At 35.5% G+C, this 27,786-nt stretch overlaps 1 protein-coding gene across 2 annotated transcripts in view; it reads right to left on the bottom strand.

Annotated features, from left to right (window-relative positions):
• Window positions 1–27,786, bottom strand: part of LOC120632035 (b(0,+)-type amino acid transporter 1-like) — a 44,438-nt gene that overhangs the window by 14,301 nt on the left and 2,351 nt on the right. The gene's annotated exons all lie outside the window — the stretch shown is intronic.

Genomic DNA, 27,786 nt, shown 5'->3' on the forward strand with positions numbered 1-27,786 from the left:
AGGCTCAGTTTTGTGTTATCAATACAAAAATCAATAATCTTTATTTATGGCACAAGGAATTTCTATATAGCTCTAATTTTCTTATGACGTCAGGAGAGCGGCCATGACACAACAAGCGTTTTCACGGGAAATAGTTATTATATATATAAAAATAAATAAATATACTACGACAATACACACATCGCCATCCAGCCCCAAAGTAAGCGTAGCTTGTGTTATGGGTACTAAGATGACTGATGAATATTTTTATGAATAATATACATAAATACTTAGAATGTACATATATATCACACAAACATTATCCAGTAGTGGGAATCGAACCCACGGCCTTGGACTCAGAAAGCAGGGTCACTGCCCACTGCGCCAATCGGCCAATTATTAAATTTAATCAAAACCTTAAATTTCTGCAGAAATAACAATTTTTTTTATATAGTAGATACTAGATATATAAAAAACGAACGAATGAACATAGTCAGTTTAATCTGCACGCAAATATTTTCCGTTAAATTACAAAACGTGCATTTGTTCAAGAAAACAACTTCCTCCAACTCCTATCTCTCTAAGCCATTGACCATCTTCAAACTATAAATTAAATGGCATTTAGGTCTTTCTAAGCCTCTGTTTCCATCGTATGGCATAGCATTGCTTAAATTTTTAATTTTGTGAAATAATTCTTATAACAAGCTAGTCGCCTGCCCTGCAGTCGGTACCTACTATAAATACATTCTTCCAATGCTTCAATGCGTAACGAAGGTCAATGTACATAATCAAATTAGTGGCGAATGAACTTAAACTTGCGTTATTGGTCTTGCGCCAGTTTATATCTTATGTACGATGTATTTAAGGATAATTTTTGATAGTCCGCAAGTGAAATGAGTCGTGGGAATTAACCCCCGTGGTAAAAATGAGGTCAAAAGTATCTTTGAACCATTATCGCAAAATCAAACGGGAAGCTGCCCACTTAGTGCCAATCAAGAAAAACGGTCTAGCGGCGAACTATAGAAAGAGGGAATTCATGTCAGCAAATTGGGGGTTTAATATGTTCGTGTACTCCATATTGGTTTGCGTGTGTAACATTATCATCAGTGGCGTGCACCGGGTTTTTGACCAGGGTACGCATAAAGAAGGAAGATGGCATAACATTGAAAAATCCTTCGCCTGAAAATTTAGGGTATGCAGTGCTTTTGTGCATGAAGAATGTATGAAGTGCACGCCACTGATTATCATAGTTGGGTTACAATAACTAAACCTTAAATTCTAATCATTCTAATCATCATTATCGTTATAACGACCCATTACCAGTCCACTATAGGGCACGGGTGTCCTTCCACAATGAGAAGGGGTTGAGGCCGTTGACTACCACACTGTCCCAGTGCGGATTGGTGGACTCCACACACCTCTGAGAATTATGTAGAACTCTCAGGCATGCAGGTTTCCTCACGATCGCTTCCTTCACCATCGAAGCAAGCGATAATTTAATTATTTAAAACGCCCATAGAACGTGAAGTCGAGCTCCTACCAACGGCGCTATTACCGCTTTAAAATACTGCACATATTTTTTAGTTGAAAAAATGTCCAACTCACCAACGGCCATATAGACAGGGTAAGCCGCTTGCTACATGGTTAACGGCGAATCAAAAGGTTGCCAAACGATTGAGAAAGCAGAACTCGTGTAACAGATAGTGCGAGGGGAAAGAAGAAGAAGATGGGAAAATTGTGGACGCCTGGCTGTCCCACGCCAGTTTGCCACCTCACATTTTTACTGCTGTTTGTTATGTTTACACAGTTTCTAATATTATACTCCCTGTGTACTGTGTTAAATAAAAATAATAAATAATAAAACAGGTGTGTACTTATGTACACGCGTTTGAAGTTATACTTTTATGGCGTAACAAGGTAAAAATCTTTTCAAAAATTTTATCCTGCGTCTTATTCTTTGTTTGCAGAAAAAACGACACTAACATTAGTAAAAAGGTATTATATACATTGAAAGTTTTATTATAACGCATTATCTAGTTATCTCTTTATCGGACAACAAAGTTTCACTCAATATTAAAATTATATTAGATTTAGTCCAATTGAATCAATTAAATTAACAATTGAAAGTGTACACTGTCAAATCTATTTTTGAAAAATTAAAATATTAACCAATTTGGTGTCGGTTTTTTGTAATGGTGTGCGCGCGCATCGTAAAATATTACTCTCATAATTTTTCCGTAACGCGCCAAAAGAAGTTTAACTTCCAAAGTACCAGAAAGTTCTCAGCCTTTTAGTTCCTTTAATTAAAACTTATAACTTCCAAAAATTCAGTATTAATATATTTCATTCAAAAATAATAATAAATCATGTTATTTCTGTAAAGTGACATTACTCTGTGGAATCGAATACATACCAGTAGCCAAACCGCTGCGAGCACGATAGAGTCGTAGTTCGCGCGCTGTTGACGACGTTACACTATAGAGTAGTAACAAGTAGAGTATCTATGTAAAATATTAAATTTTGTACATTTCACAAACTATCGAGTTAAAAAAAAGTTGTAGAACAAAAGTTGTTAGTTTTAATGTAAACAACTACAGACTGAGAGCTTTCTGGTAATTTTTATTTAACCCTGTAATTTTATTACTCAGGTGGCGATTGCCACCTGTGAAATAAAATTACTAGATAAAAAATAGCTTGTAACAATTACTTTACCTACCTAACGTACCTATATATTTTAAACAAAAAATTTATAGTTCTTAAATCGACATTAATGAGGCTTTTCTTTGAATCAGTTATTTTTCCGTATGTGTTTGTGTGTGAAAAACACTATAGTAGCAGGGCTGTAATATGTTTCTGGCGTATGTACAGACGAAGTATCTAGCATTTCCTTGGACACTGCCTGTGGTAGGCTTCTTGGTTTAGATCTGTAAATTTTATAATCCGCACCATGTTTTATTTTTAATTTTATTTTTATTTTGTATAGACTGTGGCACGGATGATGTAGTCGCAAACACGTCTGTGAGCACACAGGGTCCCCCTGAAAACCAGCGCTGCAGCTCGCTGCGGCTTCGTGCTGAGGTGGAACCCTATTTGACCACATGCTTTTTGTAAGATATATTTTTGTATTATAATTGTAAGCGATTTTGTGGGCAAATAAATAAATTTCATTTCATTTCATTTCATTTCATATTTTTATCTAAATCTTTGATAGTTACTAAGTAAGGTCTGAGTAAAATTATCTTCAAAGGTGATTCCGAAATATTTATTTCTGTACGTAGGTATGTACTTATTAATGATATTATATAGATAATCATGATTAACTGTAATGTTCATCTAATTAATAACATTTAATTCTACAACATGGGCCATGCCGATTAAATTTATCAGTAGGTAATTAATAGCGCATAGTAACCGAAAAGTCTTAAGGTGCATTTACACCAAACGAATAGAGAGCCAGAGCTAAAAAAGAATATTATTTCTTGATCTTTTAGTGGAAACGGAAGCTCCAGCGTTTACACCAAAATAACAGCGATCAAGAATTGAAGAACCAAGAACTAGAATTCTTGGACAAATATTTCGCTCAGCCGAACGAATCCTCTGTGCTAGACCATAAGAGCGCTTTTAAGAGACCGCTCCAGGGAGCGAGTTAAGAACGCTCTAGGCAACTTTTAGCGCGCTCTTACCGTTAACATCAAGCAAGCATTCTTAGAATATTCCATAGAATCTTGCGAACACAAATAGAACAAAGACAGATGCTCTACGTCTGTTTACATTTATTTATTTAGACGGTAGTTATTTAATAGAGAAGAGTTGGAAGAGAAAGGGATAGATCTTTGTGGAGAACGTTTGGGGAGGCCTATGCTGGAGAGAAAGAAAATCAAATAACCTGTGTCTAATATAAAATGTAATTTTATACTAAAACAGTTTTTTTTGGAAATACTAAGTAGAAATAAGTGGAAATGTAATTTATAAGATTGGCCTTTATTAACAATCTTATTAATACAAAACAAAAGAATAGAGTAAGGATAGAATGAGCATTCGCTCGTCTGATGTAAATCGGCCTTTAGAGGATAACTTAATATACTGATAAATGATAACCGCTTACATCATACCGAGTCTACAGAAAAATGCGTAAAAGTCGTTATCAGTTAAATTTAATAGTGAATAGGCATTTATGAGTAATATCAATACCAATCTTTTTTTTTATTTTACTACAAGTTAGCCCTAGACTGCAGTCATTTGGTGATAAGTGATGAAGGATGGTAACGGGCTAACCTGTTAGGGGGTATGGCTGTTATATTAAAACCGCGTCGCGTAGAACCTGATTAGGGGAATCAGGTTCTACGCGACATCGAAACGGAACGCTAAATCGGTTTGCGACACGTCTTTGTCGATAAGATGGTAAGTAACTACGGCCAAAGTCTCCCACCAGACCAGACCGGAAAAAAATCAGAAATTATCAATTCCCAAATTGCCCCTGCCGGAAATCGAACCCTGGCCGTCCCGCTTAAAACCACATTGCTCACAACTGCGACAGGGAGGTTAAATAAAGGTGGCATAACGTCGGAATTGATAAGCAAGAAATTCATGCTCTGACAATTTAAAGTGTGACATGAAATCTTATGTTACCGCATAAATGTCTATCGGTCTTGTGGGGCCCACCTCGCCTGATGCACCCTTCAGGATTTTACAGTACGTAATCCCGCAGAAGTATCTACTCGCATAACCGATTGGGAAAGAGCAACTAATGAGTCTCCTTCCAGCTACTCTTCTCGGTAGGATCTGCTTTCCGAACCGGTGGTAGAGTCGCTACAAACAGCCATACTTGACGTTTCAAATGTGCTTGTGAAAAAGGCCTACTTGAAATAAATTAATTTTGAATTATTATTTTTGCTCAACGAGAATGGACTTTAGCCACACACAAGACCTCCTTCTAATCCAGGAAAAATGTTTTTTAGTATAATTTATTTATGCACTTTTGACTAAAGTGGTGAATGCGTGACGAGAGCGTTGCAAAAAGTGATCGGACGAGCGAACGGAAGTTGAGAGAAATATATATGTTAGTGAAGATATATAGAAAGAGAGAGTACTTTACTGATTACTACGGGCAAAAACGAGAGGTGCGTGCAGATATTTTATTTTTTTAAATAAATAATTAATAAATATACTTCGACAATACACACAGCGCCATCTAGTCCCAAAGTAAGCGTAACTTGTGTTATGGGTACTAAGATGACTAATGAATATTTTTATGCCTGATATACATAAATACTTATAATATACAGATAAACACCCAGACAGAAACATTTATGTTCATCACACAAACATTTTCCACTTGTGGGAATCGAACCCACGGCCTTGGACTCAGAAAGCAGGATCGCTGACCACTGCGCCAGTCGGCCGTCATGATAAACATATGCTGTCACGGACTTTTTCTTCAACTTTGTCATACATGATTTTATCGAAATTTTATCCGTTTACGCAGCGGAAGCTCTCAAAAGAAAACAAAAACCGCCGATTTGGAAACATTATTTATTGGTGCTATGCTCCTATTGGCCTTAGCGTGATGATAGTCTATTGCCTTCCTCGATAAATGGGCTATCCAACACTGAAAGAATTATCAAATCGGACCTGTAGTTCCCGAGATCATTGCGTTCAAGTAAACATACAAACAAACTCTTCAGCTTTATATATTCGTTTTATATATTTATTAACCATGACTATCTACGTCTTTAAGACTAGCTAGAATGATAAACTCTATTTTCCCCAGAAGATTGTGCGAAGACAAAACAATATAATCAGGCACTAAATTATGTAAGAGTGCGAGTGTAACTACAGATAATCTTTTATTAACGTGGGTTCTAGGTAACCTATAGATAAGTATAATCAAGTAAACTGTGACCATAAGAGAATTGTATCTATCTTTGACCGTTGATCTAATATAATCTCTATATATGTACCTCCATATAGATCTAAATATGTAACAAAGTCCATGATCAAGTCAAGTGTATTGGAATTTGGACATTCTTTGTCATTAACTTTTTACATAACCATTTTCCTATGACCTAGCAAGCTACAAAGTATATTTCTAAAGCGTTGATAGCGAATTGGGTACCAGCTCGACTTCAATTTCGGGGGAGCGGGTTCGAATCCCAGCACGCACCTCTCACTTTTCCTAGTTATGTGCGTTTTAAGCTTTTATTTTTATTTATTTATTTGTGAACAATAACATAACTTAACCGCTAATGGATGAAAAGTATGAAACTGCGTAACAGTGATCACGCCCACCTCCAAAACTTAAAATTTACCACTGTTCACTGGATATTTATCAAGAAATCTAAATACATCCCAAAATATTAATTAAAACAAAATATGAAAAAATAAGATAAAATAAAATAAGTAATTAAAATATCACTTGCTTCAACGGAAAACATCGTGAGGAACCTGCATGCCTGAGAATTCTACATAATATTCTCAAATGTGTGTAGAGTCCACCAATCCGCACTGGGCCAGCGTGGTGGACTACGGCCTTACCCCTTCTCATTGTGTGGAGGAGACCAGCGCTCTGTAGTGGACTGGTGATGGGTATATGTGATGATGATGATGATGATGAAAAAAAAACGCGAAGGGTCATTTTTTTATATTAATAGCGGGCAAACGAGCAAGTGGGTCATCTGATGATAAGTGATCACGGCCGCCCATAAACATCTGCAGCACCAGAGGAGCCACCGATGCGTTGCCGGCTTTTAAGGAATTTGTTTATCCGCCCCTTGAATAACCCTAGATTGTATTTTTGAGGAAACACATCAGATGGGAGATTGTTCCATAATTTGCAAGTGCGCGGTAGAAATGTTCTTGTATTTCGAACAGTAGACTTTGAATAAACAAGTGTCTTACGGAAGGACTAAAGAAAAAAAAACTATCCATGTCATACGACATGTTAGTATGGATATTAGCTAGGATATTATTTATAGGAATGTTGTTATTGGTTGAATCCCTATCTCTATCCCTATGCCTATCCCTACTTTCCTACTAATATTATAAATGTGAATGTAAGTTTGTTTGTTACGCTTTAACGCAAAAACTACTTAATCGATCCTCATGAAACTTTGTACACATTCTTGGAAGTGTTAGAAGTAATATAGAATACTTTTTATCCCGAAATTCAGCTCGGTTCCTTTGGGGAGAGGGGATGAAAGTGTTTGAAGATTTTACACCATAACTCCGACAAATTAAAACCGATTTAAATAATTATTTTTGTACTATAGAGGTTATAATATGTGTTTAATTTTGCCCAAACTTTGTGTAGATCTGAATGTGATTGGAGATAGAGGACAGAACTCCTGAGCCGACAGTAGCAAACCCCTCATTTAAGGCTTAGCGATACTGAATACTTTAAATTCTTTTAGAACTACAACTAAATTGAATGTCACATCAAAAAACAAAATCAAACTCAGTCATTCACGTTTAAATTGCTTTTATTGATTTTCGGCAGTTTCCTTTGGGCTTTTCAAATGTTCCTTTTTTAAATCACTCCTGTATTTAATGTTGTTGTTGTTGTTTCACGCCAATGCTATTTAACGAGGCGTTGGCGTAGATATCTACTTCATTTCCTTGCATGATTGACATTGAACTCGAAAAAGTTTATCAATGAAACATGTGAATCATTGGTTACTGAAAATGCTAAACTAATTAGCAATGCTAAACAGGTTAATAAATGATGGTAGAGTCACTAGAAACATTCTGACTTGGCGTTTCAAAATGCTTAAAAATTTTAAATTTAAAAAATGATACTCTATTTGTTACTTCCGTTCCGTTATTTAGTTACTTATTTCTACACGATTTTACCCGGGTTAATAGCTAACGTAGTTTCGACCATATGGATGCTTCTCATATAGGTAAATGTACTCATCCCATGTGTAACAATTGTTTTACATCTCTGCTTCGTCCTTTTTTTTCTAAATAACAAATAAAAATAATACGACAATACATAAATCGCCATTTAGCCCCTAAGTAAGTGTAGCTTGTGTTATGGGTACTAAGATGACTTATGAATAATTTTATGAATATGATACATTAATACTTACAAAATACAGATAAACACCCAGACACTAAAAACATTCATGTTCATCACAGAAACTTTTTCCAGTTGTGGGAATCGAAAACACGGCCTTGGACTCAGAAAGCCGGGCCGCCGCCCACTGAGCCAATCGGCCGTCCAATTAGCCAATTGGTCTTAGAACATCAAGCATAATTAAATAACTTTTTTGTTTAAATATATTTATTGATTACTATTTTATTTATTATAATTTCCTCAGAATGATGACTGAAAACGACGTTTTGTGTTTTAAAATTATTATCCACATTAAATATTGTTTTATAGTGGCCCATTTAAAACAGAATAGCTGTTGCCCGCAGTCTTCGTCCGAGTTTGTTACGGTTGTTTACATATCCGGTGGGAACCGCTTGTTTCCCTAAGATAAAAAGTAGCCTCTGTAACTCTCCGTCCATTAAACTCTATTTCTAAAACCTAGTTGATCGCTTGTTTAATTGTGTGGACAAAGAAACAAAAATACTAATATAATATGGCTCCTTGGACTTAATTAAGATCCATTAATAACCAATAGTTTTGTGAATTGTAGTGTTTACGTATAACGAAATATTTACTCAGCAAACATCTTTTTCCTATTTTTAATTTCTTTTTGGACCCAATTCTGAAGTTCACACAGATACGAAGTCGCTGGCAGAAGCTAGAATATTATAAAGGCGAAAGTTTGTATGTTTGCTACTCAATTACGTCGCAACGATTGAACCAATTTGGCTGAAGTTTGTGTACAGAGATAGATTGTAGTCTGGACTAGCACATAGGCTACTTTTAATCCCGTGGAATAAGAAAGTTCCCGCGGGAACTCTCTTATTCCAAGCGAACGAAGTCTTGGGCATCAGCTAGTGTTTAATAAAATAAATGTTTGACACAAAATGTTTGACGGCCGATTGGCGCAGTTTGCAGCGATTCGTCAGAAAATGTTTGTGTGATGAGCATGAATGTTTTTCAGTGTCTGGGTGTTTATATGCATATTGTATATTTATTTATTTTTGTGTATTATTCATAAAAATATTCATCAGTCATCTCAGTACCCATAACACAAGCTGCGCTTACTTTGGGGCTATGTGGCAATGTGTGTATTGCCGTAGTATATTTATTTACTTATTTAAAAACAACCGACTTTATTAAAGAACTAAAAAACAGTGAATAAATATTATAAATAAAAGTAAAATGTCAAGATTACTACATTTACATTCCAGGACCTCACCCAAAATCACAGCGTTCACTCCTGCGCCAGAGAGGTCGTCGACGAAGTATTTACTATTTATCACATTATCACACCTCGTTATAGTACACATGTTCAAAAGGCTAAAAGCATAACATTGATGAATTTCTTGATGATAATGAGACGATGATTATACTTCTTAGCTTTTGTCGGCTAAATAGGAATGCACGATTTTAAAGTGAACGCAAACGTCACGAATTTTATGTTGTTGTTTTATTTTATGAACTAAGAACATATGGAAACCGTGAACACGACTAATATTGAAGCACCGAAAACAACTGCGCTTAAGTAGTGTTCCTCGAACAGACAGTCAGTCACTTCATTCCATTTAGCAGTTGACTGTAATTATTTTACCTCTAAACGTTTACCATAAAATGGGGAAAGTGGGAAAAGTTTGTGAGCAACAGGTGTGAAGTGCGTGTCGCGTTTTCACAGCGTTTGGACTTAATGCACTGCATGCAATAATAGATGAATCTAATAGGGTTCTGTACGTTCTTAATTCTGTGCTCAAAGCTTTAGACAGGAAGTAGTTATCGTATCATATACCCGGAAAAGGGAAAAAATTATTTAGCAAGAAACTAGATAGCAACTACGTAAAGTTTTGGGGCATTTGAACCCCGAAACCCGGTGGAATCCTTAGCAATATTATAAACGCGAAAGTCTTCACGCCCTACCTGAGCAACTACTCCATTTGATTTTTGGCATAGAGTTAGATAGAAGGACGGAGAATACCATAAGCTAGAAGCGGGATAGCTAGTGGTTAGGACTACAGCTTTCCGCTTGGGGGGCCGAGATCGATTCCCAGCACGCACCTCCAAATTTACTAAGCAAGATTTACTCTAAGGCATAACCCTAATCGGTTTCTACGCGACATCGCACCGGAACACTAAATCGATTAGCGGCACGTCTCTGTCGGTAGGGTGGTAGCTAGCCACGGCCAAAGCGTCCCACCAGACCAGATCAGAGAAAATTCAGAAATTATAAATTCCCAAATTGTCCCAGGACCTCCTGTTTAAATTCACAGCGCTCACCGTTGCGCCAGGGAGGTCCGTCCGAGGACGACCGTCTATATACGAGATTTTCGGGGGGGCGAGTTCAAATCCCAACGCGCAACTCCAACTTTTCTAAGTAATGTGCGTTTTAAGTAATTAAAATATTACTTGCTTCAACGGTGAAGGCAAACATCGTGAGGAAGCCTGCATGTCTGTAAGTTCGATATAATGTTTTCAAAAGTGTTTGGAGTCCACACTGGGCCAGCGTGGTGTCCATTACGGCCTTAACCCATTCTCGTATATATATATATATATATATATATATATATTTTAATCATATTACTATGTCCAAAGACCTATTGGGTGCTCATATCGCATAGGTATGTACATATAGATACTGGCAGTTGTAAGTGGAACAAAATTAGGTGTTCGATAATATGTGCTTGACTGATAGTGTACTGTTTGACCCGTTATACATTCCCGAGCCCGCTAGCTAGCCTAGTGGGTACGGCTTTCTTTTCGTGGAGACCAAGTTCTATCCCCGGCACGCACCATTAACTTTTCGGAGTTATGTGCGTTTTTGATTTAAGCAATTTAAATATCACTTGCTTTAAACTGTAAAGGAAAACATCGTGAGGAAACCGGTATGCCTTAGAGTTTTCCATAACGTTCTCCAAAGCGTGTGAAGTCCACCAATCCGCACTCGGCTAGCGTGGTGGACTACGGCCTAAACCCTTCTCATTCTGAGAGGAGACCCGTGGCCTGTAGTGGGCCAGCAATTGCATCGCTAACTCATAATTTTAATCACCGGAAAAATACTATCTGCTTAACTCCTTCGCAGAAAATTGGTTATTTATCTAAAAAAACGAGTGAGCCGTCACAGGACGCCCGGCAGATGTGAAACATCGTAATTGTGTAAGTTATTGCAGTTATTGTTTCCAAAAATAAAAAATAAATACAATCAAATGGATAACCACTCCTTTTTGTAAGTCGGTTAATAATGACTGTTTTATTACAAAATTAATATTCATTTTTATTGTTATATTCGAAATACAAAAATTCTTTATAGCATGGGGATGCGTCGCCACGGCCTGTGTCGCCACGACAAAAATCAGGTTTACCCTCCGCTTATACATGTTTCACATCAAAAATTAAAAAAGATCATGGTGGTATAAACCTACCTATTATTGCTAAGATTAGTATTTCTAAGAATAGAGCCTGGCCTAGAGATTTCTGCCTCTAGACAGCATTTTTTGCTATACTGTGATCCGGTAATAAGGCCGGGATTGCCGATGTAGTGGCAAGCACATGAGAACTCAATAGATGGACACAGGCCCGCACGTTGCTGGGAGTGTACTTTTTTTATGTATCATTTTTTTAAAATTCTTAACAATGCTTAAAAATAAAATAAAAAACACTATTAAAAATTTATAAAAAAAAAAACCACCCTCCGCTTGCGGGGCTTTTGAATGCCCAAGCAACCGGTCAGGGCTCCAGAGTGAGGAACCTCCTCAAAATACGCGCCGTTTCAAGGACTACTGCCTTCTGTATCCGACCCTTGATCCAACAACCATGCGAAAGCTTCTTAAGATGTTGGTCGAAGCTTTTCGCGAGAAGACCATTGACTGAAACGACGACCGGAACAATAACGGTCGACTCAACATTCCACATGGCGGTAATCTCGTGAGCAAGGTCCAAGTATGTAGATACTTTTTCCTTTTCAGCTTTCACCAGATTATCGTCATTAATAGTAATGTCAACAATTATTGCACGGCGCACTGATCGATCGACTAGTACTATATCGGGTTATTAGCTGTAATATACCTATCAGTGATAATCGTTCGATCCCATTAGAGCAATGCACTGCTATTTTCAAGAACTGACGCCGTACCTATTGTAAGGCATCTCAAAATCGATAAGGCCAAGCCGAAGAGCAAGTTGTTGATGAACTATCCTGGCTACTTGATTATGTCTGTGCTAGTATTCGCTGGGCGTGTACAATTATTACTACTACATATAAAAATTAAAATAAAATATCAACTGATTCACATCCACGGCTGGACATACGTCTTTGGTCTTTTGTAGGGCATTCCAAACTTCACGGTCTTGGGCTGTTTGTTTTTCGCGGCACCCAGCGATGCGCTTGAAATCGAAAAATGAATCACGTATTAATCCTGCCATAAATGCAGTAAAGTAACGTATTTAATGTTTATATTACTATGAGTCGCTCATGAGAAACGCGACTAGTTAATAAATATGTAAATGTATTTTTATCACATTGTTATTATCAAACAGTAGCCTTAATACAAGATTTGCTTGCTCGCATTCTAATAGTAGTTTTCGAGTACCGAAATACTTGAACATCGGAGTAAAATAAAACTTAATTTATCGGATTAAAGCTCAAATTTACCTGCTCGAACTTTTGACGGATCGTTTGCAAAACATAAATGAGAAGTACAGGATTTGCAGTTCTAAAACGAGCAGTATTAGGTCCATTTTACTTGGAAGATACAGAGTTTGATATACGATAACGACTACTCAGTTACGATCGAGCGAATCTTGTCTAGAGCTAGTATTCGAGTGAACACGTGTATTGGGTAATACACGTGTTCTGTCACAATATTGGTCGTCTGTCGTAAGCCATTGGTTTTAAGAGAATATAGATGAGATTACAGACTTGGGCCTTGGCCGACAGAACTTGGTCCGCCTAGACCTTCCTGACGCAGCGGTAAGCGCTGTGCTTCTAAGTTGGAGGTCCCGGGTTCAACTCCCAGCAGAGGCAATTTGATTTATTATTACTAGATCTTCTCTGATTTGGTCTGGTGGGGAAAATGCCCTCATTTAAGCCGCCAAATGTGGCGTGTCTCTAAAACTGTTATTAAAATTCTTTTTAGAAATTTGACGACTTGCCTGGTGAAGTCTGGTGGGAGGCTTCGGCTATGGCTAGTTACCAACCTACCGACAAAAGCGTGCTACTAAGTGATTAAGCGTTCCAGTACGATGGCGCGTAGAAACCAAGAAGGACCCCCTAGTCGGATTCTGCGGTTTTAATGTAACTGCAATATTTTCGAAAAGGGTAGCCCACTAACATCTGAGACTGCATCATCACTTACCACAGGTGAGATTGCAGTCAAGGGCTAACTTGTAATGGAATAAAAAGTAAAAAGGACAGATTTGACTGCGTTTTAAATAGAATGGAAGTAAAAAAAACTAAAATTAATATTGCTTTTCACGCACTTGTGCATCAAAGTTTACGGTGTGTAGAAGTAGCTAAGGCAGGCAATATTCTGCTCGTAAAAAAATAAAACTATTGTGAATTTTTTATAGCGTCATTAAAATTTTCTCTGAGTTATAATACATTTTTCAGGAATACTTGACTAACGAAGTATCAATGCAGACGAACTACTCAGATAAAATAACTTGTTTTATGCACTTGTGCAAATAATGTGAATTCTTGAATAAACAAAATTCATTTTCTTAGCGCATGACATAACCGAATGCACCACATCTTTACCATTTACTAAAAATAAAACACTAAAATTAACTAACCATGCACTTCTGTAGCGTGCGTGGAATAACTACAGTCAAATGCGTATTTACAGATGTTAATGACCGAGTTGTTGATACCAAAGCGCTTTTACAAGGATCTTTGTAGTAGAGTTTATGTTTACACTTTATTTCTGGATCTCTGGTTTTTCCTGCACCTATTCACCGATATACGTAACTTGTTAAAAAAAAAATTGGTTCTCTGTAACGTCGGCTTACTGACGATAGTTGAACGTGACAACGTCGTAAGAAAATACTGATGGCATGGTTGCATTTTTCAAAAGAAAATTTTAATTTTATTTGTTTGATATATATTATCGTTGCTATAAACAATTGACACCACATTCACTTTTCACTGCACTTCATCCTTGCCGAAAACATGTAAATGCATTATTGTATAGAAGCTGTCCACGCGGACGCATCGCTCCCTCAAGTAGGAGAGAGACAGATGTCGAACGCGGAGGCCGACTGTGCATCTTTGTCGCTCGTTCCGCGCTCTCGCTTGTACTTCAAGCCTTGAATGGAACGCCTCAGAGCGAGGTAACGCCGCATACGTCATGTTTTTTCGTGCGTTCAGCCGGCTCCATCGAATTATAAGACGTTGTCACGTCAATAAAAATAGTATAGTACTTACACAACGTTACTTATACAACGTGTAAATGAAAACCGAAATAATACTTCACAGGCTCTGACACTTATCTGTGGAACCGAAAACCTAATTGTTTTTGAGTAAACCACTGTCACACTTCTCACTGAAAAAAATCTGATAAGCACTAACATCACATGCAAAATTAAAATCGAATGTGGCTCCTATCACTTTATTAGATACTCGTCGCGTAACATAGGTACTATGCGCGTGTCGATCTTTTATCTTCAATAGGGTTGTCATAAGTAAACACTAATATGCTTCTTTTGATTTTATATTATTACAGGGTCATTTCTAATGAGATATACTTATGCACCCTTCGTTATTATTTTATAGTTCTATTACACGTTGTATATTGGCCTGATAAAAAAACTTTTTCTTTCTATCTTTTAAATATTCTTCTCATTTTCCTTAGAAATAAAGCGAGTTTAATATATTATGTAAATTCAGCTTAATTTTCTTTACTCCGCGAAAAGCAGGAGAATCTGTATGGTGTAATTTATAATTCTTCAATCCTTATACTCCACACCAAACCGATCTTCGGCAATGTACCCTCTACGCATGTAGAAAACCGAAGCGACTAAACGACTAAACTAGACTACAATGAATAATTGTTAAAAGATTGCAAGTTTAATACCTCAGGATTCAGAATTTATTATCATAATAATATTAAGTATATGAATATTGAGATAGATAGAAACCGTCTTTATTGCACAAATTAAAAGTGAAAACAAGAATAACAAAAACAAAAATATATATATATATATATATATATATATATAAAATTAGCAAAGGCGGTTTTCAAATATAATATTGAGTCCTGCGACCTTTAAAAAAATAACCATATCAAAAATCATAAGCGGAGAAAGACATATGATACCTAGGTACTGACAATAACAGAACAAATTATTGAAACTTGATTAAAACGACTATTGTATTCACTGTAATCCGATCAGCATTTAAATGCAAGTGCGATTTATTTTTATTAAAATGTAGGGCTCGATTATATTACTCGCACGTAGGTTCGCTATATTTGGTTATACATTTTGTTTGTAATTCCACATGCAAATCGTAAAGTTCAATTATATATCACTTGATATTTTAACATGCCTGAGATTTCTCCGTAATATTCTGTGAGGCCACTTAGTACTAGAAACTTAGCTATTTTGCAGTAGAAATAAACATATCGGTAGTACTTTCCCGCACAAGTTCTGTCACCAAAAGGGTTTAGTACAAACAATCCAATGACCGTGGATGAAATCCACTACTCTGTCATATTTTGCTACAGTTCATAAAAAAAATAAACTAAGCTTAATAAACTAATCAAATATCAATTGTAATTATATAGTTTTATTTTTTCTTTATTTTCTTGTAATATGGACCTTTGAAAAAGTAGATCGAAACTGCAAAGTTTCCTACTAGATGACGCTACAGTCGCTATAAGACTCATGTAAAAGGCATATACAGATGGTAGGATAGCAGTAGTTTACCTAATTGGTGATGACCCGCGACTGCCCGAGAGTCGCAAATCCTGTCGGTTCCGAAAATTTTTATATGCATTTTAAAATTTATAAAATTGATAATTCCTCAAAGTGTAGGTAAAAACACTAATAAAATAAAAAAATATATAAACATATAATTGTAATTAATCAAATTCTGAATGTTAATAATTATTTTTAAGTTGAGATTTGCATGCCTTTAAATGGGCTGAACATTGTTCTGTATAACTTTTTGTAACATCTAGAATTTGACATGTTTTTTGCAAATAAATGATTATGAGCCGCCTGAACTCCTGAAGACTAAGGAAATCGGGGACCTCGTCTCCGACTATGAACTTATGAAGAGGTTGTGCACAGCTTGTATAAGTGTGTCTTGGGATGCACTGACGCAGGGAGATTACGTACGCTGTAAAACGTAACTTTTGTATATTTATTGTATGGAAAAGTAACGTTTGACAGCAGTGATCGCGAGATTAGCGCCTGTCGCAAGCGTGTCGGACTCGGGAGATACGTAATCACCCTGCCGGTCGTTGCCCCGTCTACGGAGGGCTTTAGGTACTCGTTTATGTTTGGTTATATTTGTATTTGGAATTCCAAGTATGCAAGCGTAAAGCGTATTTAACTTGACACTGGCACAGCATGCATTCCGGGAACCGAGGTACTCGAACATCCATACAAATAAATATAAATTAATTGACTGTCTGTGCCATACCATACAAATACCATAAAAAAGCAATATTCTGTGATTACGATTATTTTAAAGGAAGCGGTGATAGCATAGTGGTAAGGGCTTTGGGTTCAGTAGGGCCGAGTTCGAATCCCAGCACTCCTCTAACTTTTCTGAGTTATGTGCGTTTCATGCAATTAAAATATCACTTGCTTCAACCGTGAAGGAAAACATCGTGAGGAAATTTACATGCCTGAGAACTCTCTATAATGTTGTCAAAGGCGTGAGGAGTCCACCAAGCCGCATTGAGCTAATTTACTTGCAGAGTAGGTATGGCTTTAATAAATCACTGACATAACTACCCTTAATACATTAGCCCGCTACCATCTAAGACTGCATCATCTCTTAGGTGAGATTGCAGTCAAGGGCTAACATGCTGGCAGAATATTCTTTAGTTAAGTTTATAATTTTTTGTATAAGTACTATTACCATTCGCGATAAAAAGCTACTCGTTTACTTAGTTGACCAGTGGCGTGCATAGAGGGTAGGCTTTTTATAACTCTTACAATGCCTATACTCAAGTTTTTTAAACTCGTAATGGAGATTTTCTTCATTTTATATCATCTGCATACCCTGTGCATACCCGCTTTGCACGCCATTGCTTATTTCCTATCGTTCTACAATGCAGTATGTATTTTTCACCGCTGATATTTTTTTTTATTATGTAAATAGCTAAGGTAATCGTTGCAGAAAGGCACAGAGTAGAAACCTCTGCGGTTTTATTCGGTGCTTTACCGGAATTTGTATCAAGCATACGTAGGTGATTAAATTCCTATTAACCTGCTTAAGACACAATAATAGTTAGTAGGTAGGTGCTAAGCGCTGCTAAATACGGTTGAAAGAATTCAAAAAAATTCAAAATTCATTTATTTCAAGTAGGACTACTTTATAAGCACTTTTGAAACGTCAAGTATGTATGTTTGTAGTGACTCTACCACCGGTACGGAAAGCAGATTCTACCGAGAAGAGCCGGCAAGAAACTACAATAAAAAAGTACAATAGAATTAACAATAGGTATAAGTAACTCCTGACAAAATATAATATCATACTAGCTGTTGCCGAGTTCTACGACCACGGTTATAACAGTTTAAAAAAACAAAGGAATCATCTTTTTTTTTTGCCTTGAAAAGTCACTATTTCACTCTGTGTCCTTTCAACGCTATGCCAAAAATCAAGGTGATTGTTTATTTAATTAGGGCGAAAAGGATGGACAAACAAACAGACAAACACACTTTCCCATTTGTAATGATTATTATTATTATTATTTGTAACACATCGCCATCTAGCCCCAAAGTAAGCGTAAATTGTGTTATGAGTACTATGATGACTGATGAATATTTTTATGAATAATATACATAAATACTTATAATATACACATAAACACCCAGACACTGAAAAAACATTCATGTTCATGACAAAAACATTTTCCAGTTGTGGGAATCGAACCCACGGCTTTGGACTCAGAAAGCATGGTTGCTGCCCACTGCGCCAGTCGGCCGTCGAATTTAATTAATTAATTGTGTAATGACTTTTAAATTTGATAGTCAATGTTTTTAAAGAATACTTTATTTTATTCTTCTCAGCGCATTAATTTAAAAGCTTGGATTTAAAAAGATTTTCAAACTTGAATTAATTTCACATAAACGTTTAATATCATTCATATTACCGTCCATTTTTTCTTGTGTAGAGTCCAGCATATTCACCAAAACGTAACCCAAACGTAACTGGGAAAGATTCATTCCTCAATGTTTTCAAGCTACGCGACATTGGCGAAGCAAATTGTACCATGCAGGCATTACAGAATGCTATTACATGACACCATTTCAATTGAATTTGACAGGTTTGGAAAGAATAAAGCCAAAAAATAAATAAAACTGAAACGTATTACATAAACACTTATAGCATAGTGATCATTACATCGGGCTATCCACCAGTGGCGTGCATAGGCCTTGGACCCAGGGTATGCACAATGTGTTTAGCACAACATTTTAGTTACAAAACTTTATTGGTCCTATCTGAAGGCTCTGTATGACCCTGAGGGTAGGGTATGCACTGCTTATTTGAATATATGCAATGCACGCCACTGCTATCCACCGAGATACACAATACTAAACTCAGAAAACGGCTAAGGCGCAATAACACAGAACACTACTTTCAATTTGCATTGCAACTTATACTTCCTACTAGTATTATAAATGCAAAAGTTGGTATGGATGAATGGATGTTTGTTACTATTTTACGCAAAAACTACTGCACCAATTTGATAGAATTTTGGAATGGAGGTAGATTATAACTTGATTATTACCCTGGATTGACACATGCCTATGTGTTTGTAAACCCGGGAAAATGAACGGTTCCCGCCGGATTCATGAAATACGAAAAAACTAATTTATCTTGACGTTGTCCAAAGATTAAAAGATTGCAGTTCCCCATGTGACGTAGAAGTAGGTACATCTTCAGTACTGAGAATCCGAAATGTACACGCAAGGTACAACTTACAATAAATCAAAAGTGATGAAGGAATTAAATTGCTTATTCGTCGAATCAATAATTTATTTTCAGTCAAATCGTAAAATCAGCTTTAGTCATTTCCTTTTTTTTATAACTGGTACTCCGTACTGGCCAGCGTTCTTCATCGGTGTTTATAAAGGTTTTTTTAGAAATTCTCTGGGTACTGTTTTTTTCCTGGTATTAAAAGTAACCTATGTAACTTTCAGTTATTTCAAGAATCCAATTGATTGCTTAGTTAGGGCGAAAAGAAAGGACAAACATACAAACAAGGACACATTCGCATTTATAATATAAGTTAGGCTTGTTAGTAAAACTGCCTTTGTATGTACATTTGGTTAAAGATAAAAAGGTATCTTCGTTCAGACTGGTCAAAATTATGCATAATCTGTGATCGGTATACGTTAGAAGAGTATAGACAGAAAGTGTTGAAGAATTTATCTCTTTAGAGTGAATAAAAAGTGTTCTATAATTTCAGATAAATTGATGTTTGAGTTTATAATTTTGTAATAAGAGATAAATATGAAGTTTTCTTACACGATGAAGCAGATTTATGTGTGAATTAGGTAGCATTTTAGTATTTTTTTTATCTTGTCGCTATACGTATTTTGCTCGCCGAATTCCTTATCATTACATATTTTGGAAATATGAGATCTACCACTATCTATGGTTATTGATAAAATGTTATCAGACAATAGATAAACTTCGGTACGTCGAATTTGTAATGACATATTTATGAGGCCCTTTGATAAACCCTTGTAGATTTAATTGATTTTATATTAGAGACTTAGTAGACGAGCTGTTACCCGCGTTCTTCGTTGGCACTTCATACGTTTTTTTTAAGTTATACTTCTTTTGGCGCTTCTAAATTTTTACGGTGCGCGCGCACACCGTCACAAAGAACCGACACCCTGAAGTTAGCGATAAGGTTTGACAGTGTACATACTTACACTTCCAATTGTCTAAGTCTGCGGGCTTTAATTGATTTAATTGTACAATTATCTCAAATTTTAATGTTGATTGAAACTTGGTTGTCCGATAATGAGTCTATTAGTGTTCCAAATTATAATGAATGAATGAATGAATGAATATACTTTTATTGCACACCACAAAAGGTACATAGAACAAAAAGAAAAGAATAACAAAACAACGTGTACAATTTAAATAAATAAATAAATATATACTACGACAATACACACATCGCCATCTAGCCCCAAAGTAAGCGTAGCTTGTGTTATGGGTACTGAGATAGCTGATGAATATTTTTTTATGAATATAATACACATAAATACTTATAATATACAGATAAACACCCAGACACTGAAAAACATTCATGTTCATCACACAAACACTCTCCAGTTGTGGGAATCGAACCCACGGCCTTGGACTCAGAAAGCAGGGTCGCTGCCCACTGCGCCACTCGGCCGTCGCCATTTGGCGGCCTTTAGCGATTTCTTCCAGGCAACCAATGGCGAATATAACAAACAGTTACAAACAATAGTTATTATATTATGTTTATTATGTCCATTTCTTCAATTATGTAGAAAACATTTATTTGTAATATATGAAATAAACTTTATTTAACTAGATAATACGTTATAATAAAACTTTCAATGTATTAAATTCCTTTTTTCCATTGTTATTGTCGTTTTATGTACAAACGTAGAATGAGGCGAAAGATAAAAATTTTAAAAAGATTTTCATGTTGTTACGCCAAAGAAGTAAAACTTCTAACGAGTGTACATATGCAAATCCACCGAGACATTCGAGATGATATGCAAATCAATAAAATGAATCCTTTTGATAAAAACAGTAATGGATTTGGAGTATTTATATTTGATAAGAAGGTGCTGGCACGTTGGAAAGTTGGAAGGACTGGCGACTAAAGCGAAGCGGGGAAAAAAAGGAAGGAAGGCGAGCGTGAAAAAGTGACATGGGGCGTTTGGGATGATTTGGCGGGATTTTAAAAAGGAAAAAGGAAAAAGGGAAAGGAATATATTAGTAAAAGAGTAATTATTTTATGACTCTAAATTGGAAGTATATTGTTTGCGTAATTGACAAATTATATGATAGTGTATGATTCTGAAATTGGTTTTTATTTGGACTGGAATCTTTTTACAGTACCCAAATATTCAGCTTTTTTGTGTACCCAGTTTTTTAGTGTACAACTAAACACAAATAGTGTAGCCAAAGAGATTTTATTACAAGTTCTACACTAAAATGCGAAAAGACTTTTTCCCCAACCTATTTATAGATTTTATAGTTATCATATCCTACTAAATTCAAACAAATACGTACAAATCTTGCTAGAATTACTGGAGCGTATGAAAATGTGTTATGGTGAGGTGATAACGGACTATTTACTTATACATGCAAATGTGTGTTTGCGTCCTTGACGTGATATTTATAGTAAATACTATGGTGTCAGCCGTATACCTACATAGGTATATACCTAAGTATAAAGCTTACAACTAACCACTATTAATCCATTAGCTTTTAGCAGTAATTTAGTTCAGGGTTGCCATTCGCAAGTAGGCACTTTACGTAGGTATACCATTGCAATCACTTTATGTGTATATTGACAGTTTATTTTTTAATATCGCTCGTGTTAGAGTAGCGTAGGTAATAGCCAGATACGTTCTTTCTCTTAATATTCCTCGTCCATTAAATGTCCAAAGTTTTCTTATGCTAGTTTATTTTTTCGCCTAGTTTTCGTTTAGTCGCTTCGTAAAATTTGTATGTAAATATATTCAATCTAACAAAATTAAGCTCTAAATATATCCAATTATGATTTATAATAAAAAATCAAATTTCTTTGAATTATAACACTAACTAAAGACAATCCATTACGAACGCCTTATTTTGGAATACTATGCTATATTTATATAATGTTTTCTTTTTGACAATCACCTTTGTGGATCTTCCAAGTATACGTGACATTGGCGAAATACTACGAATAGAAAAAGCAAAAGAAGAAAAAGAAGATAGTCAGATGTATTTACATACCTACGCTACGCCATATTATTAATGCTGTGACGTATTTTTTTTTTTTATTTTACTCAAGTTAAGTAAGTAATTAGTCAAGCCCTTGTCTGCAATCTCACCTGGTGATAAGTGATGATGCAGTTTAAGATAGCAGCGGGCTAACCTGTTAGGGAGTATGGTAGTCATACTCCTAATAGGTTTCTACGCGACATCGCACCGCGAACACTAAATCGCTTAGCGGCACGTCCTTGTCGGTAGGGTGGTGACTAGCCACGGCCAATGCCTCCCACCACACCAAACCAGAGAAAATTCAGAAATTATAAATTCCCAAATTGCCCCTGTCGGGAATCAACCCGTAATAGTTAAATTCACAGCGCTAACTTTTGCGCTAGGGAGGTCTTGTTGATAATAAATACTAATTTGTTTTAGCTTATTCGTTATAATTCTAATCGTTCCTTTACATAGAATAAACCAATATCTTAAATACAAATTTACTAAAATGTAACTAATAAAATAAAAATTATTGGTCCTCTTTGTTTTCAACATTGTAAACGGCATCCAAGCCCTATAAAAGTAGAGGCCACAAAATTAAGAATATACAGAAACCGTGTACACGACTAATATTGAAGCATTATTATTATTAAACTCTTTATTTGTATACCACAACATTAACATATTTAAAATATAACAAAAACAGAAACATCGAAAGAAGTAGTAATACAAAAGGCGGCCTTATCGTTTAATAGCGATCTCTGCCAGGCAACCTTAGAATTAGGAAAAACAAGAAGAGGAGAATAGACTGCTGGTGGTACAAATATTAAAATACATACACGCATCAAATAAAAAATATTAAAATACATACAAGCATCAAAAGCAACTCCACTTTAGTAGTGTTTTTAAACAAGCGGTTAGTCACTTCATTACATTTAGAAGTAGACAGTAAATATTTTACCCCTAATGTTCTTAAGATTTACCATAAAATGGGGGGGATAGTAGGGAAACATTTGTATAAGTATTGTAATTTGTACCTACTATTTATTAGTCGGAGGTGAATGTATGAATGAATGAATACACTTTTATTGTACACCACATGAACATATAGTAAAATTATAAATAAAAATTTAACTAAAAGTATACAATTTGGCGGCCTTATCGCTACATAGCGATTTCTTCCAGGCAACCGAAGGCGTTAAACACAGCTCAAGAAGAGAGGTAGGTGGTACATGCAGCACAGTTTTTCCTATTGCAGTGCCGCATTTGCCAATAATTTAAGTGCCATTGTAACTGTTTCAAATAAAGATTTATCTATTTAATGCTGCTAAGAGGCAGAAATAAGCATACCGGTAGTACTTCCCCGGACGGGCTCTGTCACCACAAGCTCTACTACAATTAATAAATAATTTATTGGAAAAAAAATTGGGAAATCCAAAAGTGCACGCCTCATAGCGGTCATTCACATTTAAAAAAAAAAGTGGCGCCATAATTCTAAGGTGGGAAAAAAATATACTAAAAAAAAAATTATATATAGATATACAACGCAGTCGTATTTTTTTAGTTTTTGATAAATTATAATTAAACGACAGTACTTACAACGCTTATATTAACTAGGAATCAGCACGGTGCATTACTTTATATAATAAAAAAAAATATTCCGTTAAGATAATTTTTTCGTCCAATTTCTCTGCCAAATACACGGATCCGTAAACACAGACACACGGACGTCCAAGAATGATTAGTTTTATTATTATTTACTATATTGAACAAGAATAATTGCTTATAAAATATATATCATACTAGCTGTTGCCCGCGACTTCGTCTGCGTTTGATTTTGTTTTTTGATGTGGCATTAAATTTTGTTGTAGATCTAAAAAAATTAAAGTATTCAGTATCACTAAGCCTTAAATGAGGGGTTTGCTGCTGTCCGCTTAGGAGTTCTGTCCTCTATCTCCAACCACAGTTTGGGTAAAATTAAACACATTTTATAACCTCTATAGTACAAAAATAATTATTTAAATCGGTTGTAATTTGTCGGAGTTATGGTGTAAAATCGTCAAACTCACTCCCAAAGGATAAAAAGTATCTTATATTACTTCTAACACTTCCCAGAATATGTGTACAAAGTTTCATGAGGATCGGTTTAGTAGTTTTTGCGTGAAAGCGTAACAAACAAACTTACATTGACATTTATAATATTAAGTAGGGATGTGCTAGACAGATTATTTAATGTTATGTAACTTGATGTTTCATGTTAGTGCTGTAAGTGTTATACAAATAAAAAAAAACATCATTTAAGTTTTGAAAGACTGGGTTTTTTGACATGTCGAGAGTAGAGCATCACCTCACGCTCCACTTATGAGGCGTGCAATATACTATCTTTTAGTATAAGGCAACCTTGAAATTTAATACAGTCAACAATAGCGGTGAAATGTGTAATCATTTACCCTTGCTCCACTATAAAGCTATCCCAATCTATATCCTACTACTTACTAAATTCTATTGAAGGCCGTCTGGCGTAGTCGGCAGCGACCCTGCTTTCTGAGTCCAAGGCCGTGGGTTCGATTCCCACAACTGGCAATGTTTATGTTATGAACATGAGTGTTTTTCAGTGTCTGGGTATTTATCTATATATTTTAAGTATTATTGTATATTATTCATAAAAATATTCATCAGTCATCTTAGTACCCATGACACAAGCTACGCTTACTTTGGGGCTAGATGGCGATGTGTGTATTGACTCAGTATATTTATTTAGTTAAATAATGTTAATATATAATATTAACAAACGAACAGCACATCACATCATACACACCTTAGTGTGTTTGTTTGTTCGTTTGTTTGTCCTTTGATAGCACCCTATACAACGTGTAACCGAATTACGAGATACTGTTGAAGGCATATTTGCATATTTTATAAGGAATCACCATGTGAAATATTTCATCAAAAGAAGCATGTATATTTTTCCGTACAAACTAATTCAAAACAATTAAGTGTTACTATACTTTTAACAACCCTATAGAAGATCAAGGACCGACACGGCGTAGTACCTAGGCTACGCGACACGTACCTTAATTTTTTCAGTAAAAGCTATGGCAGTGGTTTACTCAAAGTCTATTACCGTTTCGGTTTCAGAGTAAGAAATGTACCTCTAAAGCCTGTGAAGTTATATTACGGTTTTCATTTACATATTGTATATGCAATAAAACTTGATTCTTGGCATTGAATTATTTGAAAATAAGGAGAGATACATAGGCTACTTTTTAACTTGGGAAAAAACTGCTTCCACGGGATTTGTAAAAAATCATAATAAATGCGGACGAAGAGAGCGGGCGATAATACTACTACTAGTAACTTAATGAAACTTTGGTATTATGAAGGCTCTTGCTATTTATCGGCTCTTTAAAAACAAGGACGAAAAAACAAAGACGCAAAATCATTTATTTAAATCGTTTATTCGTCACACCGACCTACTTACTTTTGAGACAATAATATTTTATATTTAAACTGTACAAATATAGCTCGCACATTTAATGTTTACCAACTTACTTACTTTTAAGACAATCATAAATTTAAACTGAACAAATAGCCACTTACGAAGACTTTCAAATTCGTATCGTTTTTAAAAATAAAATAAATAAGTACAACTAAAATGCCTATCTCGGTACTTGCTTTAAACCGGTTAAAAGTTACAAGATTGGGTAAGTAATCTTTAGTATTTTAACAGATCACATAAAATAAGTGAGGATACGTATTTTTTCTGTATGATTGCACCTTTGACTGCATCGCAGAACTCATATAGGTACATGGGTAAAGATATTGCGATCTGAATGTTTGGCTTAGCCGACTTATGCCGTAAGGCAGCAGTGACTAATTCAAAGCTTTTTTTTTTTTGCTTTTTCGGAAGGCTTTTTTTTTTTTGCTGTTCCGATAACCACCTGAGGGCCAACGCGTTACCGGGGGAGTGGGGCGAGCGCGAAAGCTCGCCATGAGAAGAGCCCCAGGGCTCGACGACATCGGGGGGGTGACTAATTCAAAGACGTGGCACGTGCTTTATATATCCGTAACCATCGATCGATATGAATCTCAGCCGTTGCCCGCAACATATCGGAGCGTCGGAGTGATGAACTGACAGCTAAACTTTTTATATAGATATATTAATTTTTGGTTCATTTAAAAAAAACTATAACAAATAATATGTAAAATTACACATTTTAAAGGGAAGGGAAAAATTGGTTGATTAATCCCTATCCCTACTAATATTATAAATGTGAATGTAAGTTTGTTTGTTACGTTTTCACGCAAAAACTACTAAACCGATCATCATGAAACTTTGTAAACATATTTCTGAAGGTATTAAAATTAATATAGGATGCTTTTTATCCCGAAATTAAGCTCAGTTCTTTTGGGAGAGGGGTAGAAGGTGTTTGACGATTTTACACCATAACGCCGTCAAATGATAACCGATTTAAATAATTACATTTGTACTTTAGAGGTTATAATGTCTGTTTAATTTTGCCTAAATTTCATGTCGATCTGATGAATGTGATTGGAGATAGAGGACACAACTCATCAGCGGACGGCAGCCGACCCGTCATTTAAGGCTTAGCTATCCTAAATACATAAAGTGCGTAGAATTACACCTAAATCGAATGCCACATGTCTTTCGAAAAACAAAAACAAACGCAGACGAAGTCGCGGGCAACAGCTAATAATTGTATAACTTTTGGTTGACTTTTATACTTTTACATACTTAATTAATCTGAATAAACAGTGTACTTATCTAATTGTTGATTCGGATGACTAATTTTTAGTATTTTGATTTTCCAGTGTTTTGTTTTTGTAATCATAAGTAAAAAAAATTACTTAAATTTGACTTTCCACTTAGGTCGGCAGTCAATGTCTGCGGTTTTTTTTATAATTAAATTTTTTGATTGTTAAATATTTTTTCACGCGCAAAAATATATTGAACTACGAGTAGTTACTCAGCTAGATATCTTTTCTTTCTTCTTCAGTACAGAATAGATTGGTTTAAGTGTTACCAGACTAACAAAATTATAGATTTTGTACAATAAGTAACAATTAAAACTTAATGAATGAATGAATGAATGAATATACTTTTATTGTACACCACCAAAAAGTACATAAAAAAAAAGTATGACAAAACAACGTATACAATTTGGCCGCCTTATCGCTGCATAGCGATTTCTTCCAGGCAACCAATGCCTTTAAAATACATACAAAAAAACATATTCAAACCAAAAAATATTAGTTCTTACAATGGAGTTACCTAGTAGGTAGGTAAAACTCGGGTAGCTAAGTAGGCATGAAACCTGATATCGCCTAACCTTGGTGCATTTTTCATAATAATGTAAGTGACACTTATTATAATTTCCACTAATTTCACAATTACAGTTCTACTCTATTTTTCTTTTGCCATCATATCTACTATCAAGTTAACCAACAAACTAAACTCGTTAACAAGTTAATATAACAAGCAAATAAAGTATCGCTTATCGTTCACACACCTGTTTGTACTCGTTAAATGTGTCCACAATTTAAGAGGAATAACTGTGTC

The sequence above is a fragment of the Pararge aegeria genome, chromosome 19 (assembly GCF_905163445.1).
Source record: "Pararge aegeria chromosome 19, ilParAegt1.1, whole genome shotgun sequence".
NCBI classification, from domain to species: Eukaryota; Metazoa; Arthropoda; class Insecta; order Lepidoptera; family Nymphalidae; genus Pararge; species Pararge aegeria.